The 7,679-nt window shown below is 39.5% G+C and overlaps 1 non-coding gene across 1 annotated transcript; it reads left to right on the top strand.

Moving 5' to 3' along the window:
- The first annotated feature begins 3,476 nt into the window (after nt 1–3,476).
- Nucleotides 3,477–3,582, top strand: LOC118487808. The gene has a single exon (XR_004882751.1). It is a non-coding gene; the product is annotated as a small nucleolar RNA R71 (small nucleolar RNA).
- Nucleotides 3,583–7,679: the final 4,097 nt, after the last annotated feature.

Genomic DNA, 7,679 nt, shown 5'->3' with positions numbered 1-7,679 from the left:
AGCTGCAATATCCCATCCTATGCTTGCACTTTCATCTTTAACCCATGTAATCACACCAAATTACGTGCTTAACCTGCAAGTCACCAAATTCTCCTAGTTACTTCATTCTAAGCAAGTAAACACATTAAATATACATAAAACATCATATTTAGACACTCTAAAGCTCGGGTTTCACCCTCTCCATCACATTCCCACACTTGTCTTTACTTGTCCTCAAGCAAACCAATTAGAACTAATCACCATAGTAACAACACCTCTAAACCCCTTAACCGGTTCAACCTGTTCAGTCCCAAGTCATATCCATCCCATAGACTGACACAATCGAGATTGACAGTCTGACAAGTAAATGATGCAAATTCAAAAACATAAGACTTGTCTATCTAAAACTAACATGTTTACAATTAACACATGCTACACACCCCTCACAATGTACTCTCCTCTCGGGTTAATATCTGGACTAGCTTGTAATGTGCTAGTATATAAAACACTCAAAAAGCAAACATGAAATCCTGTAATCATAGGCTTGTTTGACAATCACACCTCCACTGTATCATCTAACATGGCACACATCAAAAGGACTTTCAGGTTTTGGGCTTAGGGTAAATGTAGGAAATTATTTTCAGGTTCTTTTTCTTTTCTAATTGGCTCACAAACAATAACCAAACCGTGATACTTTATTCAAACACAAATTATAATTTTGGGTTGGTTTCTACCCAAGAACACATACGATATTCACAATACTTCTATTTTTGTTCTTTTCTTTTTCATTTTTTTTTCACATATTTTCTATTTTTTTCTTTTTCTTTTTTTTTCATAGCAATACTATCACGGTCGGTTTTTCACAATAGACAATAGGCAAACAAACGAAAGGTAGTTAGGCTCAACAGGGCTACTAAGGGAAATTGTGAATAACACGAAAGAAACACAAACACAAAAGGTGTAATGGGAAATCCTAATGCCTTTATCATATATGTGCACATGTCAAACCCACAGTCTCAGCATGCATCAAATCATACAAGTTCTAAAAAGAATAACACGTAGCCTGCACTCAACAAATGAATTCATCACATAATGTATCCTATCCGTCTACAGGCTCAAAATCTCACCAAGAAAAGGTAAACAGGTTGACGACATGTAGCATATGCAATCAAAACATGTTACCCCTAGATAGACATCTCTTTTCAACTTATTTTCTAAAATACACTTGTCAAACCTACTCTCACGAAACTTAAAGGGACAACCATGACAAGTGACTAATCTAGTCTACTACCGGTAAGAAGCCTATTAGTGATTGAAACTTCAGGTTTTCGTATCCACTTAGCTTACTTAAGGCGATGATTTTTTTTTAATTTTCAATTTTTTCATTTTCTTTCATTTTCATCGATTTCAACCACTTTTAATCGCTTCAAAGCTTTATCCATAAATCCCTTCCCGGGCTCCCCCATCCCCACACTTGGGATACATTGTCCCTAATGTATGGTGCTTTTAAAATATAGCCCGGGAAAACAAACCAACAACCCTCAATGAGCGGCTAACTCATAACAAAACAAACGAAACACATCCCCTAAACAAAACAAAGGTTCACACCACCAAAAACAACAAAACACACCAAAAATAAGGTAAGATAGATAAACACATGCACCTGATCATGTGTCTGTAGTGATGCTGTTGTTGTGCTTTAACCAGAATAGACGCATTCCATCGATTCTTGATATCTCACCGGGGATGTAGCAGAACATCCCCACACTTGAATTGTTGCATTCGTGATGATTGAATCAAGAACCTGTCAAAACACAACCACACCAAAACGAACCGAACCAAACCAAAGTACAATACTCTACATCCTCGGGCTGCCTCCTGAGAGCGCTAAGTTTTAGGTCTTCAGCCAGACCGTACCTGTCATTCAGGGTGGTTCAGCTGCACGTTTCCCCTCCCATGTCTCTCCGTACATATCTGTCCAGTCTTTCGGGAGAATCATAGCCTCACTTTGGTTGGGGTTTTGCTCAACTTGGTCACCCCATCTAAACCCACCTTCAGGTGGTTCCCTCTTCTCAGCTTTCTTTCTCACACTTGTCTTATCCGCCTGATTTCTACCATTTGTTAACTCAGACCTGCAAAAATTACCTCCACTCGAACCAATCTCATTAGTAGCAACTGTGGGACTCACATCATTTAGAAGAGCATACGCAATAGATTTTAAAAATACATTGAAATACAGCTTACGATTCTTGTAACTTAGAATTACCATCCCATTCCTACAGTCGATTTGTGCATTTGCTGTATACAGAAACGGGCGACCCAAAATTACCTTCGGTTGTGCGTAGGTCGGTGCGGGTGCATAATCAACCACCATAAAATCGACCGAATAGTAGAACTCGCCGAGCTGAATTACCACATCCTTTACAACCCCTCGAGGTTGCTTTAAACTCGCATCCGCAAACATGGCCATACTTTCACAAGCTTGTAGGGACCAAAATCGTACTGGTCATACAAGCAACCGGGAAGAACGCTCACTCCCGCTCCATAATCCAGCAGTGCCTTGTGGATTTTTAACTTGCCAACCTTGATTAAAACAACCGGTTCCCCCAAATCAATTCCATTTTCTTCAGCAGCTGCTTCACTTAAACCTGCAATTACATGAGACGCAGACAAATCGTTATCATAACTAATATTCTTAGAAACCGGATTTACCCCACTGATCGTAGTGTTCTTCATATTCTTGGGGTTTGTCTGAGTGTTACTCGGTAGCTTCCCATTCCCCTGCTTCAACTCTGCTATCTCAGTTGCAAGTTGGGCCATTTGTGTAGTTAATGATTGAACAGCCTTATCTCGCATCTCCTCCTTTTGTGCACGATTTTGCAATTCAAGCCTTTGATTTTGTAAGTCAAGCTGAATTGCTTTCAATATCTCCATCATATCATTATTCCCCGAAGTGTTAGAAGAGCCAGTTGGTCCTCTTTGATCGTTTTGGTAGCCACCCTGAAAGTTACCATGAAATTGGTTTTGATTGAAGTTCCTTTGACCACCAGATTGATTGTTGCCTTAAAACCCCAGATTTAGCTGATTATTTGTATTCCCATAGCTAAAATTCAGGTGATTTCTAAGGCCCGGGTGATATGTGTTGGATTGCATGTTGAAATTTCTTCCACCACCCCACCTTGCACATAGTTCACATCTTCACTTTCACCAAGAATGGTCGGGCATTGATCCGCTATATGCCCTATATCTCCACAATGTCCACACAACGGAAACTGACCGTTTACCTCCGGTGGATTCTCTACTGCTCTCATTGTCGAATGTCGTGCACTTCTGGAGGATTGAGCTTTGCGTTTTGATGCCCTTGCGGTTCTTTCCAAATATTCCCAATCATCCTCTTCATAGTTTGTTCCAAAGGTACCATTGGATATTGAATTACATCCCTTGCATCTTCATCTGTTAAGCCTTCGTGGAATGTATTCATAAGCTCCCACAAATATATACCATGATGTGGACAGTTCTTGAGCATCATTTTAAAGCGATTGAATGCTTCATGAAATAACTCACCAGGTTATTGTCGAAAACCACGAATATCCTTCCTTGCATTGTTAGTACGCAAATGAGTATAGAACTCATCTAAAAATTGTTGTTGCATCTCACCCCATGTGAAGATTGAAGCTGACGGTAGCGAATGAAACCATTGTTGCGCCTTGTCTTCAAGTGTGAATTGGAAGAGCACCAATTTCACATCATCAACTGAGAAACCTTGGCTGCTGATTGTGTTGAAACGTGCATCATATGCAGCAATGTGTAAATATGGTTCTTCATGTGCGTGACCATGAAACTTAGGAAGACTGGATATCGATTGTGTTCGTACTTCAAACGATCGCCCACCTTGTAATTGCGGGATTACAACCGGTGACGGGTTGTTAGCTATAGCGGGCCTAAAGTGGCTCTCGATACCTCGAACTGGACCCTGATTACTTCGCCGTAGAATACCTTCCGGTAAAATCGCCTGTCGGTGTAAGTTGCGTGGTAGCGGTCTTATCTGACCCTGCATCTGAGGTACTGGTGGTGGTAATGGAATATCCACCACCGGCCTTCTCGGAGCAGGCTGTTGATTGAGTGGGTTAGGTTGATGATATTATTGTGGTATCTGCGTTGGTTGTACATATTGTTGATACCCCAAATTCCCTTAATTGACACTTTCGAATCCACCTGCCCCAACTGTTTGCCTCTCGTAGGTACCCATATTGACCACTTGTCTCTCGTTTTGACCCATGTAGTTATCATATTCCTCAAAACTATCGTCGAAATCCCCCGAATTATTTCCTTGATCATAAATGGTCGATCTATAAAGATGTGGCATTGGCTGACTTTGCTGTGAAATAACCGGTCGGGTGGCTGGCGGAATTGATGTTGCATTAGGTGCTTGAGTCTGAATCGGTGATGGAGTGTCATCAGGAATGATTCTAACGTAAGGAGACGACTGCTGTAAATTGATAGTCTGGGTCGTAGTTGGGTGTTGAAGAGATGTTGTTTGGGTGGAAGTTGGTTGAATGTTATCAAGGTTTGGGAAAAAGGTTGAGAATGATGGTACTGGAGATGTAGAGGTAGGTTGTGTAGATTGTGGTGGTTGTGGTGGAACTTGTATGGTAATGTTTGGTGAAGGTTGGGTAGGTATTGGCGAGAATTGTTGCCGTTGTGAAGTTGCGGGTTTTTTCTCCGGTGTTGCTAAGTTCTCCATTGTTTTAGATGTTGGTATAGGTGATTGTAGAATCTTGTTCTCACGATGTAGTACTCGTTTGGTATGCTTTACTGTTCTCTCGATCTCTGGGTCGAACACTAATGGTGATGACTTCCCAGAATTCCGAGTATGATGCATACACTTCCTAGATCACCTGCACAAAGTAAATCCGAACAAAACAGAACAAACTAAAAAGACAGTATTTTTGGATTTTTGTATATTTAACTATACTAGAACTTAACACTAAGCACTTTGTGCACGCCTCCCCGGCAGCGGCGCCATTTTGATGTCTGTCGTTAAGGACATGCAAAAACCAACTAAACTATGTAGATAGGATAAGTCGGATATCGAACCAGAGGAGGAATGTGGAAAGTGTTATAATATTAAGTACTGATTAACTACTACTGAATTGAGAAAATCGGGTTAATTGATTGTGAGAATTATCTAAATTAACGAATAAAAAACTAAGGTTTAAATCAATAGGGAAGAAAATGGTTCCTCCAAATTTCAGGTTGTGCAATTAACTTCAATTATGTGTTTAATCAAAACATTCACATAGACATAAATGTTTAACCTAATTAACCAATTGTGATAAGCAACGACTAAGTACTCCAGTCAATACATAACGGGAGGTTATCGAATGATTATCAATTACAATTACAAACCCTAATCCCATGTCAAATATATCCCAATTACTAGAACTCTCGGGAACTGAATGCTTAGAAATCAAGGTTTAAATAAATGCAACCAGTTACAATCAGTCAATTAAATCCATGGTGAAAAGCATCGGATGCTTAGATCACCAAGTTACAATGATTAAAAACACATAAAAGTACCTAATTACACAAACCCTCCATCCGGAGGAAACCACAAAAAGTTTAGCCGCTCATCTCACACGAAGAATCTTCAAAAGCTTGAATTGATGAAGAAATCATGGTTGATTCGGTGATTGAATGGAGAATCTTGATGGAATTGAGGTGAAAAAGTCTTCAACTTTTTGTATCTTGATGCCTTGGTTCGATTGTGAATGATAGATAATGAGAAACTAGGTTTTTTATCTTATAAAAGTCCCCCAAAATTATCAAATTCGTGCCCCCATATTACCCCAGCGTGACCCTCAGTTCAGCACCGTGGGCCACAGTTTACATCAGAGCTGGCACAATTACCTCCACTGTGGGTGCAGGTCTGACCTGTGGGTCACAGTATATAAACTCCCTGTTCTTTTTTTCCTTGCAGTCCCATATCGTGACCCACGGTTTGTGTACCGTGGGTGAAAATGCAAAACATCAGATCCCCATGAATACCTACATAGAACTTCCAACATATGTCACTTTTGGTCCCTAGACTTCAAGTTTTCACTTCTCTCACATATAACCATCATATATCTTTCATTTAATGACCCGGAGACCCCTCAAACTTCAATATCTCTTATTTATTCAATATTTCAACTATAATTAACTTCCAATTAATTACCAAACGGCCCCTGAACTTTGTTCTTTCATACTCCTTTCACTCGTGAACCTTCATCTCACCCGAACAAACTCCAATATTCATCCTCAAGCTGCAATATCCCATCCTATGCTTGCACTTTCATCTTTAACCCATGTAATCACACCAAACTACGTGCTTAACCTGCAAGTCACCAAAATCTCCTAGTTACTTCATTCTAATCAAGTAAACACATTAAATATACATAAAACATCATATTTAGACACTCTAAAGCTCGGGTTTCACCCTCTCCATCAAACATCCAGTGATCGAGTCCTTTCGATCATGAGCGGCTAATTTCTTGGAGGTTTCACCCTGGTGTAGACTTGTGTAAGATTTATGTTTTATTATGCGTTTAATGTTTGGTTTCTGACAAATTGAATTGTGTTTGAATCTTTAGACAATTGTCCTACGTTTGTATTGAATTTACCAACTATCGAGTGAATGATTAAATTTGACTGTGTGAAACGAATACACGTATTTATGCCTTGTCTTTTCATAGGATTTACAAGTCCAAGGTAATGAAATGCATCGTTGTCGCAACCCCGACCCCTACCCGGGAGCGGGCGGCCGCGAGCCTCAAAGCTGGTGGTATCGGTGTTTATTAATTTGGCAGCGGAAATTTCATTAGAACCGTAATTAGGAAATATTTTATCAGAGTAAAACACCACATTTTATAATTAATAATATATGGGAAAACCCAAGTTTCCATTACAAACATGTTTTTAGGGATAAACCCTAATTTATTGAAATAAAACTTCTTCTTTATTTAGGTTACTTTTACAGCCACTTTTCCAAGCCTTCAGTGCTCTCCAGCTGGCTTCTAATTCGCTTTCACATCTTGTTACCTGAAACGCGTTTAAAAACATTTTATCAACAAGAAATACTGGCGAGTGAATCCCAGTTTAATCAAAACAGATTTTATCATTTTACAGCATTGAGGGCAATCCAGCAATTACATTTGTTTATATCTACTTTAATTACCACCCACGGTACTGCCAATCATGACTTGTGGTAATGTTACTACTCACAGTGTAGTAACAAATTTTGTATACAAAACCCCAACATACCGACGATAATTGTAGAATACAATTACTCAATCACTATTAAATATAAAATAAAACAATTGAGGTTTTGTAAAAACACTTTGTGAAAAAAGGAATCACTCACACTGCTATTTTAGGTATTTCCTTGTGACTTCCAGGTTATAATCTATTAAATTAAACAATGCACCACGTTAGTATAATAACCCAATTTACATCAGTTATACCCTCCCCGAGACAGAACTCCAACGACTGAGTCAGGCAGAGCCTTGACATGCCTTACGGAGCACTAGATCGATCGGGCAGCGTATCTAATACGTAACCGGGGGTTATGATACTTACATCGAGGCGGAGCTTCGGTATTTTAGTGGGTATAAAACCCGGGAATTATTATTGCTATTCAGAATTGAGAGAGAGATATCGAG

Source organism: Helianthus annuus, chromosome 15, assembly GCF_002127325.2.
Source record: "Helianthus annuus cultivar XRQ/B chromosome 15, HanXRQr2.0-SUNRISE, whole genome shotgun sequence".
In the NCBI taxonomy this organism is placed as follows: domain Eukaryota; kingdom Viridiplantae; phylum Streptophyta; class Magnoliopsida; order Asterales; family Asteraceae; genus Helianthus; species Helianthus annuus.
The sequence above is the reverse complement of the archived record's forward strand: the minus strand, read 5'-3'. Positions and strand labels throughout refer to the sequence as shown.